Genomic DNA, 16,092 nt, shown 5'->3' with positions numbered 1-16,092 from the left:
GGTGGATGCGTATGAAAATAGTACTAGTAAATGTATTGAAGAGTCTAACTTATTCTAAAGGTTATAGGATATAAATTCATGGAAAGATATTAGCACTTGTGGAAAAATGGAGGAATTAAACACTCAAGGTCAGAAATATAGAAACAATGGCCTCAGCTGCAATTTTTCTTGTAGTTCTGTTTTAATGTCTTTTGTCTTTTTATCTTTCAGGCCATCTCACATTAAAATTAATTAAAATTATTGCAGCATTAGTTGAATTAAGCCATCCTTAATTTTCAATGATATATTAATTAGTACCAGTATGTAGTACAATGTAAACCAGAATTTCTTAGAGATTCCTATAAAAGAGTTATAACAATACTCGTACCAGTACTTTAATTCTTGATGAGAAGTTAAAAAAAGATTCTGCTTTGGAAAAATATTAGTTCACTTGCTTTAAAACTGCAAATATTTTACTGCTCCCCAGTTCTAAGTTTCACAAATTTCCAATTTTGAACTCAAACAGAAAAAAAAAAATAAATCAAAATTAATAGATTTTAAACAGAATTAATTCCACTTCTACCGAACTAATTTCCTTCAAAGGAAATTCAAAGTTTGGTTTGTTTTTAACTTCGGCAATTTTAACTCTAGAATAACTTTCTCTCTGAGACAGAATTATTTTAAAATTCAGATTTTTAGTGTAGGAAATGGAATCCAGAAATGCCATAATCCATTGCTTCTTTAAGAGCATGGTTCAGCATAATATTTAAACATGTCTATAACTTCATATGTCAGTGATTTCAGCAGACTTACTCATATACTCAAAGGTAGTCACATGCTCAACTTTCTTGTGAAATCACAGCCATTTCCATCTCAGAATCATAAAATATCAATGAATTAAGCTTCAAAAGAGGCCTTTAAAGTAAGGGAGGATCACTGTTCACATATTCCAGATGGTGAAATTCTCTGCTGTTGTACTAGATAATCAGAGCCGATCCTTCTGTCCTTTAAATCATAGCAATCTTGATAAAATGTAAAGACTATGCATATTACATTGTAACAGGCTATAGAAGATCTTTCTTCTTGAATTAATTACTCATTCAAATAATTGATGATTATAGTATCAGTATAATCTGTATTAATAATATAAATTATTATTCATGAATAAACTCATACTACACCAAATAAAAAACTGTAAGCAGATTTATGTTAATTTAGTGTCTTTTTGCAACAATTAGCAGAATTAGGAATCAATTCCAGCTCAAATGCAAATAATAATCATAATCACAGAAGCATACTTCTCTATCAAAACATGTTTTAAAGGTCCCTCTGTACACGTAATGTAATTCCTTTCCCTTATCAGCCCCTCCGCTCCAATTTCTAAAAGGAAAATGATAATAACTCTTGTCATTTCCATGATCTAGAACTATTTGGCTTGATGTTTCTCAAATACTACAGTTCCTAAGAGAAGTCACTTGAAGCCCAGAGTAGCTATACAAGGTCATGAGTATGACTTGTGCTGAATATCAAGGAAAAGATTCCCCTTTATTTATTTGTTGACAACATCAATAGGCAATTAAATATTTGCTAGTAGTTGCAAAAAAAGTTTCTTTGTTAAGCAAAGTTCATGCTAACATTGTCCCACTTAATTGTCAGTCATTACTGTTCAATGTCATTGGGAAAGGTACGTGTATTGGGAGAGATCCCAGTCCTGGCAGAAGTCAGCAGATTGCAAAAGAGATCATGCTGCAGTCCTTTCTACCTGGATACCGTACTTCTTCCATGAGTGAAACCATGTGAAACTCACGAAACGTTTCACTGCCCGCATGAAACTGTTCAACTGGAGACAGTTCCATGGAAGTAGCTACTGGAAAAATGAACACTTACTTACATCCGAGAGAAAATATTACTGATGCAGCTGCCTTTGTGCTACCCACGGCGTAAAAGTGAGAAGTGTGGCATGAAGGGCAGAACGTATTGACAGGGCATTGCTGGGGATACGGGGATGGGGATGCAGCTCAAGGACCATGGCAGGACACTGGAGCAGCCAGGAGGAAAAGAAACACCGCACTACTTGAGCTGGGTGTCGGGAAAAAGCGAAGCTTATTGCATAATGCCTCTGTGTATAGTCTGTCCAACAAATTCTTTTATGTCTGTGCAAGGCAGATGGCACTTTAATTAAAGGTTCTGTAAATTTCCCCAAAACATCTTTGTGATTTCTGTGTTGAGCATGTCTATGTACCTCCTCCTGCAAATTAACAGGTTTTCAAATATTTTACCCTTATTTAACAACGATGCATGGGAGCTTCTGCTCCACAAATGAAGGCGAATCCAGCACCACCTGCACGATGTAAATATATGCTTTGGTCAAGCCCATAGCAACTGTGGTATATACAAAGTGTGATGGCAAAACTGAGGAATGGGATAAGAACATGAGGAAAAAATGCCTTGGACATGAAGAATAAGTATTTAGGGGTTTATGATAAATAGGGTTAATACCAATTTTTGATTGTAATTGCATTACGAGCTTATGCTGCAGGAAGACATATTGATTCATCTACTACATCAGGAAATATTTTTAAAAGAGCTGTGGATGCCCCTGATTTTAGAATTTTCAGTAGCGAATGCACCATCTCAGCATATTTGATTTTTTTCCCCTTAAGACAGTTTAAAAAAGCATCAGGTCCACTGGGGAAAAAAAAAATTATTCACACACAGAGAAAAATACGTAAACAGTTCTCTCTTCACAAGGTAAAATAATTTCTTAAATGAGTTATAGAGATATATGCCTTTTTTTGTCTGGAGCCAATATATTTTTTGGTAGATTGTTTCCAGCAGAAAAACAAATATTAAAGAGGATTTTTTTAAGTTAATTAGAAAAAATAACAAAACTATGTGAACAGGAATTTATCTCAAATTATGGAAAACAGGTGTGTTTGTAAGCACAACATTTTCCTCAAAACACTTAATTTCTGATTTAAATATAAATGGATGTAGACTTTTAATCAACTTTGTAAAAAATACTTTAGAGATAAATGTAAGGACTCAAAAACCAGCTGCAACATTAGACTTCATTGGTGCTTCAAAAAATAGTCTGCCATTAAACCTTGTGTTTTCCTCTTGAAATTAAGTTGTTTACACAGTATTTTTGTTCCTTAAACTGACAAAGGAAACCTTGATATACCAGACACGCACTGTTCATACAGGTGAGATTCTGAGCACTCACACAGTTGTGTATGCAATGTTATACATGTAGATTGTCCTATCTTTACATATGTAAGCCATTGAAGGATCTCTTTGTAATGCTACCATGTATATACAACCGTGGTTTGACAGCTGAAAAGCAAACAACAATAGCAACCTGGTTGGAGGTTGCTACTCCTGTGCAGAGCATCACAGAATTTATATAAAAATTTAGCTGAGTATTTGCTAATGTAGACAGCACACAAGTCTGCTTCTTTATCTGTACTCGTGTTTACAGATTTCCCGTGAAATTGCTGCCAGAAGCTACAGAGGTCACATTAAATTTTTGTGAAGGTGTTTCTGGGTATGTTGCCTCTGTGTCCATGAGGCAACATATCAAACACTGTCGTAAATGCGCGTACCGTAAGCACTGCTTCCCATGACAAGTCAGTCATCACATTAGTGAGGGGAAGAGGCCTCCAGCTATCTTGCGACTCCTACATTTTTCCTTTCACCAGTTTTGGGTCCTTTCGTGAATGTGCAGCATGCTTTATATGCTAGAGGAGTAGAATAATTGTTTTAACTCTTCCTTTTTTCTTTTTGGGTAAATGAAAGGAGGTTGTTGCGTAGAAGAAGAGACAGTATATAAAATTACCAAAGCTTTCTTTTGGAAAAGCAAATTCCTCACTACCTCCCAAGGGAATTATACGAAAAGCTCATGCAAACAGAATGTGTATATTTTTATGACTCTGGTTATGAAGTTACAGCCACATACGGTATTTCATTTTGTATTCACTATCAACCACAATTACTCCTCTTTCCAGCTAATCTTTCATCTCTGCAGCTCCTCTTTGGAATCTCATTAGATTAATAGGTCACTAAAACATTGTTTGATCATATTTCTCAACCACCTTCGTCAGTTTATGAGTCAACCCTGCAACATATGAAAGCAAGATCATTGTTGCACTCGCTTCCTCTAACATATTTTAAATATTTAATGCTAAGAAAAGATCTATTCCTTCCCACCTTCTCTTCTGTGTCACAAGGTAGTAGGTATTTTAATTCAAGACTAATATGAAAAATAGTAAACTACACAGACTGCAAACTCATCTGACTGACAGATGTGCAAAATCATACATCCAACAGATAGGACGGTTGGAGGATATGCAACAGAAATTAACTCTTGAAGGACAACCAAGGGCAGCCTGAACGGGGTTACTGGGATCTTATGATGCCAAAGCAGACCTAGCTAAATACCTGGCATTTGGTTATATATTATTGAGACTCTGTGATGTCATGTTTAGACTTAGTATCTTCTATTCTGCCTCGTGTCCTAAGAAATATGAGACACTAAATATTCCCCTTCCTGTGCAAGTAAAATGAAAAAATAAATATATCTGTGTCTCGAGAGTATTTGGATAGTTTATTCCTCCCACTCTACTGAAAGCAGGCATCGGGGCAATGTCCAATTTAACACACCATGTTTGATGAAAAAGCAAAGCAACTGGAGAAAGTACAGAAGAGAGTAACAAAGAGGATCGAAGACCCAGAAAGAGTGACCGATGGGAAAGGCTGTAAGAACTGGCATATTTAATCGAGGGAAAAGAAAACCTGAGAGGAAACATGACAAGTTTCCTCACATATAGGAGGTTGCCAGGAAGAGAAAGTACTGTCCTGTTCTTTTCCACCAGAGACAGGAAAAAAGTGCTGAGCTTAGACCGAAGCAGGGGCTACCAGGGAAAACTTCCCAACAGCAGAGACAGTGAAGCCTTGATCATTCTGCCTCGGGGAGCTGTGGAATCTCCATCAGCTCAAGTTTTTAAGAGCAGGTTACAGAGCAGTCTGCTGGGAATGGGCGAGAGGCCAGGGTAAGTGATCTCCTGAGTGACCTCCTTCACTACGTGCTACGAGCTAGTGATTTCTTCTAAAGGGAGCTGCGTTCACTGAACACTCCTGAAAATGCTGAAGTGCATTCCACTATCCGTGACTGTAATCGGACTGTGCTGCATCTTGTACATTTGAGCACAAAATTGGGAACCGGACAAGGTAAATGCTTGGCAGTTTATCAGTATGGCTTAGAGAGCTGTACAGCTTGCTTTTTTTTTTTTTTTTTTAATTGTGGTACGCTTGTTTCAGGATTTGTACAGATGTGACCTATTAGATTTCAGAACTGCGCAGTACTGTTATGCAAATGCAAATGTAAGATCCAAAGCCAGCTGAAGTAAGCAGAAGAGGTTCAGCTGGCTTTGATGGTTTTGGAGCAGGTCTGCAGTGTGTGCGTGTGTGTGTGCGAGGTCGTACGTGTGTCTGTGTGTGAGCTGGGGAGAGGGGGAAGGAGACATTTGTACAGCTACTTATCCTGACTTTGAAATGTTGGCTTTGTGTAACCGACTCAGGAGTGTATTCAAAGTGCCTAATTTAGGAGTTGAAACTACTGTGGCATTTAGGCTTAAAACAGAAAAAGCGAAACTGCCTAATCTCTGGGGTGGACAGGCTCCCCATATGCCAGCGAAGAGACTTAATCTCTATGCTTATATGGAACACTTATTATAATCTGAATACATACTTTACAATCAAATTGAACATGTTTTTAAGCATTTGGCTTATCTTAAGCGCCTGAATAGTGCTTCAACAGGAACATAATATAGAACATAAACCAGAGTATCATGACTCACAAGAAAGGGAAGTAAAGTTAAAACATTTAAAAGGTCATATTTCATTTTTAGACGATGCAGAAACTATTTTATATGTTCATAACAGTCAATTGGAAGCAGTGGAATTTTCTTAGTAATTTGTGAAGCTAATTAGTTGACACACTGAGAAATCCAAGCTATAAAGCATACCATAGTCAAATCAATGATAATAAGAAATAGTTTTGATGATTTTTTCAGTGTTTTATTGTTCCATACAGGGACACAATAATATTGCAGAAAATTGATTTTCAGTGGAAAAGTTCCCCTGTTAAGAATTGTATCCATCATATTGGAAACCAATGAGATTTTTACAAAGAACTAATAAATAGTTCAAGCAATATTAGCAAAGTTCTTTCCCCCACAGTGTTAAACTTGGGCTGTTAAACTGAATCATGAAGTGGGTCAGCAATCCAACCCCTGAGTTTCCTACACGATGGCCTCCTGTGACGCACAATGTTCTCTGTGCAGTTATTTAGAGTTGACAAGCCATATCACCTCCCAGGAGGTGGATAAGGCCTTATATTGTACATTTTATAATTCTGCAGAAAACATTATGGGTTTTTTATTATCATTGATCTGTGCATGCAACTTCTGTTGAGTTAAACAGAAACTTTGTGGACCAAAGAAAGTAGGTACTAATATTGTAATATATTAAGTATAAACCATTAAAAAAACAAAGGCAAAGTGACTGGCAATTAGAACGGACACCTTTTATAAAAGTTGTATTTTCTTATCGAGTGTCAAGGCCCTGATTTCGCCAACAGGCTCTGATTATCGTGACGAATCTATAACCGTCTTTCTCCATAACCCTCCTCTGTGACCTCTTTTCCCCCCCCTTCCCAGAGGCTTGCCTTCCTGTGCTCGGGGTCACTTCTGATCTGCCAGAACCGTGTCACTTTTGATCCGCCTGCTGCGAAAACCCCTATGCCGTAAGAAAAGAGATGTGAAAAGCCGAGACCTCCACGCACACACGCTTCACCCGTTGGCTCAGGGGTTGCATTTAAGCTCAGGCCCCTGCCCTCGGTCCACGGCTGCGCTATGCCGCAGTTACGTTGTGCTTGGCCTTGCACCACGCCAGTCCTGACCTCGTCTCGCTGACTTGACTTCCCAGCCTGATCTCAGACCTGCCACATCGCTACGGGTTGTCCGGCGATCAGTGGGCTGCGGCTGACCCTGGCCCCGTTCTGCTTTTTGTGGTTGCACGCTGTGGGAATGCACTTTTCATCTGGGGGCTCGCCGTCAGCCTCAGCCCCAGCCCCAGCTCACCTGCCCTGGTGGGGCTGCCCACTCCTGCTGCTCCCTGATGTCAAGGTGCCAGACCATAATTCAAGTGCGTACGGAGAGGGGACAAGTCTAATGATAAGGGCCCTGAATGAAAGTTCTTTGTAACTTCTGTCTCAATCCGCTGAGGGCAATCAAAAGTTTCAGCACCTTTCTGAAGAGGCTGTGAACCTTATTAACCAGCTTTGGGAAAAAGTGTATTATCTAGTACAGTGAGTGGCTGTACTGTGAATTAGTACAATACGTTGAACAGGGAAGGACCTTGAGATGTCTTTTCCTATGGTATTGCAAGAATGGCTTACAAATGTCCATTAACTAATTACATTAATTACAGCTTCTCTCCTATCTCACAGGAAACATTCAAGTTCTGTTTGACTTTTTCGTACTTTCTTTGAAATCTTGGCCAGGCAGCAGGACAAGGTGCCGTCACCCTAGGCTGATGAAAGAGCTTTACAGATTTGCATACTAGCAGCACAATGATCATTTCCCAAAGCATCTTATTCTGTAAGCTGACCCCAGAGTAATTTAAAAATTTGTATTTGTACTACTACGGTTTCCTTTTCTTCATCTATGAAGAATCTTCTCTATCATTCATGTTTTACACTTTTGTCCTGACCACTGGTTCAAGGCAGGTCCATAAACACAGGGCTCCATCATGATCCTACCTGTAAGCAATCCCACTGATAGCTTCAGCATTAGTAGAAAAGAACTGCATTCCTAATGGAGGTGAGATGCGATCAGAAAATTTCCCTTTTCTCCTTACTAAAACATGGTGGGATGCACTGTCGATACTAGGCATCTCTGGTTGAGCCCCCTGAGAGTGCTTGGAGAGCGCTTGGCACCCTCAGCTTGCTGTGGCAGATCTAAAGCTTTTTGGCTGGGGTGGATCCTGGTTGATCCAGGACTACTGCGTAGGCACACTGTCTGTATTTTGTGGTCCTGGCACACCTGCTGCTGTGCTTAGCACAGGAGGGAAACTAGACACAGAAAGTCATTAAGTTTTGGGGTGTGGGAGGCTCCTGCTGTGCCCCTGAGAACTTGCACTGGCATTAGCATGAAAAATAATGTTTTAAAACATATATGTGTATTATGAGGGGGAAGGAAATTTCTCAGGTTTGTGCTGTGTGAGGGGACTGAGCTGCCCGTATCTCATCTGCCAGGATGGCGAGCCTTGCAGCACCAAGCTGCAAGCAAGGCCCCGGACACTAAGTATTATGCACGTTTCAGGCTGAAATGAGCCACAGACAGAACACAAGAATTATGGAACCACTAAGTAAAGTAGATGATGATTGTCTGTAGAAACCCCTTTCTTGCAGTGTGGAACATGTTGCCTTGGACTGTGGTCTGCTTTCTGGGCTATCTCAAAATTGCCGATGCAAAAGATAGCCAGAAAGCAAACATGATGCAAACGTGCTCAGAATCCAAAACGTTCCCCTCCTTCTGTTCTCCTGGAAGTCAATTTGGCTACAGAAACAGGCTTTCTTAATTTGATCCCTTTACTCCCGTGAAATTTCATTTCTTTCTTCAGAATGATTCAACTTCAACAACAGTGAATAGGGTTGTGGCTGAAACTTTCTTCTTTGAGATGGAAGAGGTGGTATAAAGCTCCAGGCATTCAGGAGGAAAATCAGGGTAGAATTATAGCTTCAAAAGCAAATGCTCTTAAAGGCCATCATATAATTCATCATATAAAAGGCCATCATACAAATCACTAGTCCATCATATAATAGACGGGTGCCTCACTAATCCTCCTTAATGAATACAAGCCAGTTGTCCACAAACATGTAGAAGTCATCTACAACTGGAAAGTATTGAATTACAGCTTCATGGAGATGTCCAATTGTCCATGTCTATTTCTAATTAGGTACCCAACACTGAAGAGGAAAATGTTTCAGGTGCCCTTCTTTAACATTTCCTGTTGTCTGGTGTAGTTGTCTCTCTGTCCACTGCATTGCCTGTTATGAATCACATTCCGAGGAAACTAGTTCTCCCCCTTCTCTGTAGATCAACGACAAATCGAGGGAGACTGACCATACCCCATTTCCTTTATTCATCTGGGGCAAATGTACCCTAAATTGTCACAAGTGCTTGCACTGACTCCAGTATCAAAATTCACTATGGGCATTGGGTAAAGCCTGTGTCACGCAATAGAGTCATAGGTCCAGTGTTTTAGTTAGTTTTCAATGTATAAATTCTTTAAATAGAAAAACAAAAAAATGCCCAAGAAAAATTTGCCTTTAAAAACATTCTCTCAAGAATAAACAAAGAAGGGGTGCTTACTAAGACTAATCACTTGAAAGAGCCTGTCTGGAACTGCTTTTTTTTTTTTTTTAATTTTCGTTTTTATATTTATAGACTTAATATTTGTTAGATAATGCACATATATTTTCCTTCTCTCGCTATCACAGATGCTGCAGTTGAAATTGTACTTTAAGACTGCAGCAATTAGCTGTGTTCTGAAAAGAAGAAAATAAAAAAAACCCCAAACCATCAACCACCCTTTGCTTTAATTCTCAGGTCTAGGAAAGAGGGCTTTTTTGTAACACAAATTAATTTCAAGTTCCCTAATTTTTATTAAAGTTCTCATGCATGAGGTTGCTGCTTGGTTTTGGCTCAGTTGGAACAAAGCTGGTGAAGTATATTTCAAGCTTGCTTTGAAGTCCCTCCTGGCAGCTAGAGAATGAAAAATGGTCTGCTGGCAAACTGTGGCAAGGCTTTTCCTTTCCTTTCCCTGTAAGTTTACTGCAACATTTGATATTACAAACCATGAAATTTTGCTTTCTACTCCTGAAACATGTCTGGGAATTACTTGTATTACACTTGAATGCTTCTAATAGATTTAACATCCTGCGGACAACTTTTAATCATCCGTGTGGAGTCAGACTTGAGGCATCCCCAGGGCTCAATAATCAGCCCTTTATTATCTATGATCAATGTGTTACCACTGGATATTTATCAGTCATTATACTAATTACAGCATGGGAAAATGCGTTCACTTTTGGGCATACACTTACATGGATTGATTGATTCTTCTGCTACTGTTGTAAAAACTTGAGGGTAATCCGGGAGTGCTTTCTGGCATCTGTGACAAATCTCTTGGCTTCTTTTAGTAACAAAGGAACATGTTCACTGATGTTCCTGTTTTTCGGGCTGGGATTTAGTCCTTTTTCTGTTCAAAATAGCAGGTGATCCTGTCTTCATTACTCTTCACATGTTTATGTTTTTCCTGTTTCTTGTACTCAGGCTGATAGTTAAACTAAACAGCACTTCAAAACCAAGGAAATACTCACTATGTCAGATCTCCTCACGCACAATTACTGACTTGATATGATAAGACCCATTCTTCATGTTAGAAATGGTGTGGCCAGCAGGAGCAGGGCAGTGATCATCCACTGTACTCGGCACTGGGGATTTGCACCTCGAGTCCTGTGTTCAGTTTTGGGCCCCTCACTACAGGAAAGACATGGAGGTGCTGGAGCGTGTCCAGAGAAGGGCAACGAAGCTGGAGAAGGGTCTGGAGAACAAGTCTGATGAGGAGCGGCTGAGGGAACTGGGGTGGTTTAGTCTGGAGAAAAGGAGGCTGAGGGGAGACCTGATCGCTCTCTGCAACTACCTGGAAGGAGGGAGTAGCGAGGTGGGTGCTGGTCTCTTCTCCCAAGTAACAAGCGATAGGATGAGAGGAAATGGCCTCAGGTTGCACCAGGGGAGGTTTAGATCGGACATTAGGAAAAATTTCTTCACTGAAAGGGTTGTCAAGCACTGGAACAGGCTGCCCAGGGAAGTGGTTGAGTCACCATCCCTGGAGGTATTCAAAAAGCGCATAGACAAGGCACTTCAGGACATGGTATAGAGGGCATGGTTGACATTTGGACTCGGTGATCTTAAAGGTCTTTTCCAACCTAAACGATTCTAGGACTCTATGTGCTCTATTAATAACCTTTTCTTCACCAAAACTGATTCCCTGTCATGCTGGTCCCTGTAAAAATTGATATAGGGCCCTGAAATCAGTTTTAACTTTCATTTCTCTTGTAATTGGATTTATTTATTTGCTTGGTTGGGGTTTTTTTGTTAATTCTCTTGAACAGATAGTTGTTCTGTCTGCCTTCTGATGAGCACTTACCCTTCTAAGACTAGTTTGTTTTCAGACCACAATACAGTACCAAACTTTCCTCATTACAGTCATCAGCAATTCCCTGTGAATCCAAGCAAAATTTTCTCTAGTTAGCCTCCTACCTATAATAGCTGTCTTTGACATAAGTAGGCACTCAATTCTCCTCAAATGCTTCGTAAGAGGTGTTTTGAAGTGTTGTGTTATTTCTTGGTTCTGCTTCATTCTATCCAAATGAGATTGGCCTACCTCCTGTGGCTTGATCAGCTCCACAAAATCTTCTCTGCAGGTGTCACATAGGTTTCTTTTCTCAAGGCCCTGATTTTTAATCTGTACCTGCTTCTCTTCAATAATCTGATCTGTCAATGTGGGCCTAAATTTCATTTATATGCTGATGACAAACAGATTGATGTTATAAAATTAGCCCTTAATATTCCTTCTGCCACATCTGTGCTGCCTGCTTGCCAAGCTGATGACAAGGTTTGGATGTTTAGAAATTTTGCACGATTTAATGCCGCCAAAATATACATTGCTTCAGGGGGAGTAGACACCATTTTAAATCACCATTCTTTTGTAAATCTGTCATTGGGGGCTCACTATAAAGAATTCTGTAATAGCGATGACTGACACTCCAAATATCATAGCAGTAAAACCATATGTGTATGTTTGTAGATCAAAAACTGGTGACAAGCATAAGGCACTAGAGTTCCAAACCAGTATGATATGCACCCAGTACCAATGGTCAGCATTGCCACAGGCAAATTTGAACTGGAGAAATTGAATTTAAATTCAACAACTACTTTGCACACTTTTCAGAGTATCTTTTAATTTTATGTCATTATAGATGGAGACTTTTAGAACATGTTTTTTAAAAGTTACTTGGAGGCTTTCAGCATTCTTAGGATGATCTTTACATAGCAATTAGATTAATGGTAGCTGATGGCATCGGGGAAAACTCAGATGCAATCCCAGTGAACATACAATGAAGACTGTCTCTCGAACAGACAGGTTTCTGGTAGAGCTCTTTGAAAAGCCTGCAGTGAAATCTGAAGCCAGGTTAATCTTTTCTGGTTTTGTGTTTTATCTGAATCTGAAACACAAGGCAAGCATTTTCGTCTGTTGAGACTGGCTTCTTGAATGAACTGTCACTTCGTTATGACAAAAAGCAGGGCCTGCTTTTTCAAAGTAAGGTGAAACTCAGTTCATATTTAAAAAAATGAAACCAGCCAAAACCTCAGGAATTTTAGTCTAACAAATTTAAAAATCAATGTTTCTTTTAATGGGGTCTGGAATTCAAGGCAGACTGAAAGTTTGAAGAAAATTTACTCAGCCTTCATTTCCAGCCTTCTCTTTCTTTACATGTGAAATAATTTCTGAAAACAATATATGAAAATTCATAAAAGTGATCTCTTAGCTCTAGATGAAAGGAGGTCAACTGATTATAGGCTCTCATCTCACATGTTAGGACAAGAACAGCCTGTTCAGATGGTCTGCTATGAAAAAACACAACATGTATTTTTCATGTAACAGGTTTTTAGCATTCTCACATAAGGTTTACTGAATACATAAGAAGATTCCCCTTACGGATTTCTGGACAAGACTTTTTGAGGTATATTAGGTGATTTCCTCTTTGTTCTTAGCATGGCAGAGGCATACTTTTCTTACTTTGAATCACAGGTATTGAAGGGAAATAAGTCTTTTCCCATCACGCCCAGAATTCCTGAATATAACCAAAATCAGGCCAAAATTCTCTAGTTATATGATACTATTCATTGCCTTTAAGCTCTATAAATATGTATAGGAAAATAAATTTATTCAAACTTTCAAAATCAAAACTTCTATAGGAATATTGTAGGAGCAAATTTTATTATTGTGAGTACTTGTTTCTCCCGCTGTCATCGAATTCCTTTTGTTCATTTTCTTAACGCTTCTCTTTGTAGATGGGAATAAGGAAAAAAATGGCTAGAAAACAGAGGAAAAAAAATAATCCCTGGAATAACTGAACTGCCTGCATGCCTTTTCTCACATCCTATTGCTTAATGCCTTGATCTTCTCTGTGTCAAGAGCAGAGTTGCCTGTTCAAACAGAACTGCTGATGGTAGAGTGCCAGCCTGCAGCGGGGCTGGGGACTCACACTGGTGGGTCAGCAGAGGGGTAGAGTTTAAAACAATACGAATGCTGCCCTTCTTTTCCAGAGGTGATAAGGATGGCAACTGGCTCAGGATCTCATCAGGAAGATTCTCTGGGTCAAATCCACAGCTATAACATGATCCTTGACTGTAAGACTTTGGGTTAAAGCCAGCAGACGAAGGGAGTAACTTGGTTATCGACTGAAACTGGACTCCCCGGAACAGAGAAGTGGAACTAAGAAAGCTGGGAACTAATTAATCTGATCTGCTTACAGACGTGGTGCCAAAAGAGAGAGTCATCTCCACTTCCAGGATGAACTGTGAGCATTTTGGAGGTGCTTTCGGTGTAAAGAAGTATTGCTCTCATGTAGTAGACCTAGACCATAAACTTTCCATGACAACTGTAAAAACACTCAGTTTATGCATGGATATGCTTGGATTTTAGTCATAACAGAAACCTGTAGCAGCTTTGGCATTGCAACAAACACCTTTACACTACTTTTCGGTCATCCACAGTCTAAAGTTAGCCAAAAGCAGTTCAGAGCTGCTTTAGAGTTTAGGCTTGAAAGGGTGGGCAGACAGCTGAGAAAGGGGCTTCCCCCCTACTCCAAGATGAAAATATATCACTACATTTGGATCACTTATTCAGATTAAAGGTCTGAACTGAGATTTTAGCAACTTTTGCGTTTTATGTTAGCATATTTTTTAAATGTAATGAAAAATACATATTCATGTAAAAGCAGCTTTAAGAGAAGAACAAACAATCGCTTTGTTCCAAGTACTTCTTGTCAAAAGAAGACATAGAAATCCATTTTAAGGCTGGGTCAAATATAATTCAATACCAGGATACCTGCATCTCTCTTCACTTTTTATCCTATTTGCTTAGCTGTTAAATCTAATGCTTGTTAATTTTATTTGTAACATATTGAGCCAGTTTCACTGGCATGCTCTGCTTTGCTTGTTTGTACCTCTTCAGTTATGCACAGCAGGCATGAACTGAGTTCAGCCAGCTGATTAAGGTGATTGGCATCAATGGAGCACTCCGAGACAGAATGTACCAGTAAATGTGGCCCTTCTTTAAAAAATCAATGTCAAGTTTTGAGCTCCCAACTCTTTAGCAGGCTAAGGAAAAATACCTTGTTCTTAATTTTAAGTATAAAGAAGCTCACAGATCTGTTTGTGTCTTTCTGTGAATATGGAAATATGTCTATTTGAATGAAATTTTGGAAATTTGACATATGTATGTCAAAATTTCAGTATTTTTGTGTGTATATATCAAATTCAGATGCCAATACATCAATTCAACAAAGTGTGCATACAGATTTCAGTCTTGTTCCCTCACATTTGTGAGCATTCAGATGGTTTGGTGTGGAATTGGAGAGGTGCTATGCATGAAATTTTGGCTTTGCTTGGGATGCTGCTCCAGTCTCTGGTTTTCAGATGTCCAGAAAATTTTGGGTCAATGGTTTTACACAAAAAATATGCATAATTCGGCTGAGCATCGAGCAGATTGTATCTGAGTAGTAGATAAACTGTTTTCTCTGACTTTATATTTGTTTTCTGCATAAACACTGGTACACTATGTATTAGGTCTTCATTACTCGGGGTAGGGTGTGGATGGACAGCAGAAATCATGCACATAAACGACCAAGTCTTGTGTTGTAAAGCCTTAAAAAAAACCTCTGCAAAATACATTCTTGCTGATGTACAAGATCAAAGGAAGAATTGGGGAAACAGCTGGCTCTCCAAATGCTGATCAGCTGCTGCCTCTGGCTTTCCCAGCCTAGCACAACAGATCATCAGCTGGTTCTATTAATGATAACTACAGCTGTTTTTTTGTGGGCCATGTATAGAAAAGCTTAATAACCTGCAAGTAGTCCAAGGTCTATACATATTTGGTGTATAACACAAAATGAAGGCAGTGTCCCTTTCAAAAAGATACTAAAGACTTCAGAGAAAGCCCAGCTTTTCCCAATGATACTTTGTCATTCACAATAATTAAACAGAAGGTTTTTATCATGATACTACTAAAAATTCAAAAGCTAACATCAGAAACTGAAGACATGATAGGAGTTTATATTTACGTGGTTGGTTCAAATTAGTTTTTTTTTAAATTAAGTATTTAAAATAAACCTAAATTGAAATTCTGATCATGTATCTGTAATCTAATTCAGAATCATTAAAGGGCTTCAACAGTTTTATAAGCTCTTCACTTTGGAAAGATTAGGGTTTGGATCTAGAGTACACAGCAATTTAAAGTTATTGGAGCGCTTCACAAATTGGAATTCTAATTTGGAAGAATGAAGGTCTCCTAAAAATGTGAAGCACACCAATAATTTTAAATTATTTTCTAGTTTGCAAGCCCAGAACTCCTACCATTTACAAAGAAAGACACTTAAAAAGTAAAGTGCTGCAATAATTTCATATCAGTGAGTAAGGTGTAGAGTGATCCTAAGGCACTGAAGTGCTACACTGTCTTTCATGGAAGACCTTCAATCTTAAAAAATATAAGCAAGTCGAAGAGTTTCTTCTCTGCAAAACTGAAGACACACTGAACTGATCTAAGCAACACACTACAGAGTACATAAATATTTCAGATGCAACTACACAAAAACCACCTGTGTATCTGTGAATACAGCTGATAGCTTAGTTTTTCCTGATTTATACGTTTGCTCCTTTATTATTATTTGCATTACATATAGAAACAGTTCAGTAGATC

General features: G+C 38.9%; 1 protein-coding gene across 1 annotated transcript in view; it reads right to left on the bottom strand.

Annotated features, from left to right (window-relative positions):
* Positions 1–16,092, bottom strand: part of ADGRB3 (adhesion G protein-coupled receptor B3) — a 460,271-nt gene that overhangs the window by 119,009 nt on the left and 325,170 nt on the right. The gene's annotated exons all lie outside the window — the stretch shown is intronic.

The sequence above is a fragment of the Buteo buteo genome, chromosome 15 (assembly GCF_964188355.1).
Source record: "Buteo buteo chromosome 15, bButBut1.hap1.1, whole genome shotgun sequence".
Classification (NCBI taxonomy): domain Eukaryota; kingdom Metazoa; phylum Chordata; class Aves; order Accipitriformes; family Accipitridae; genus Buteo; species Buteo buteo.
Note: the sequence above shows the minus strand (reverse complement) of the source record. Positions and strands in the feature narration are given on the sequence as shown.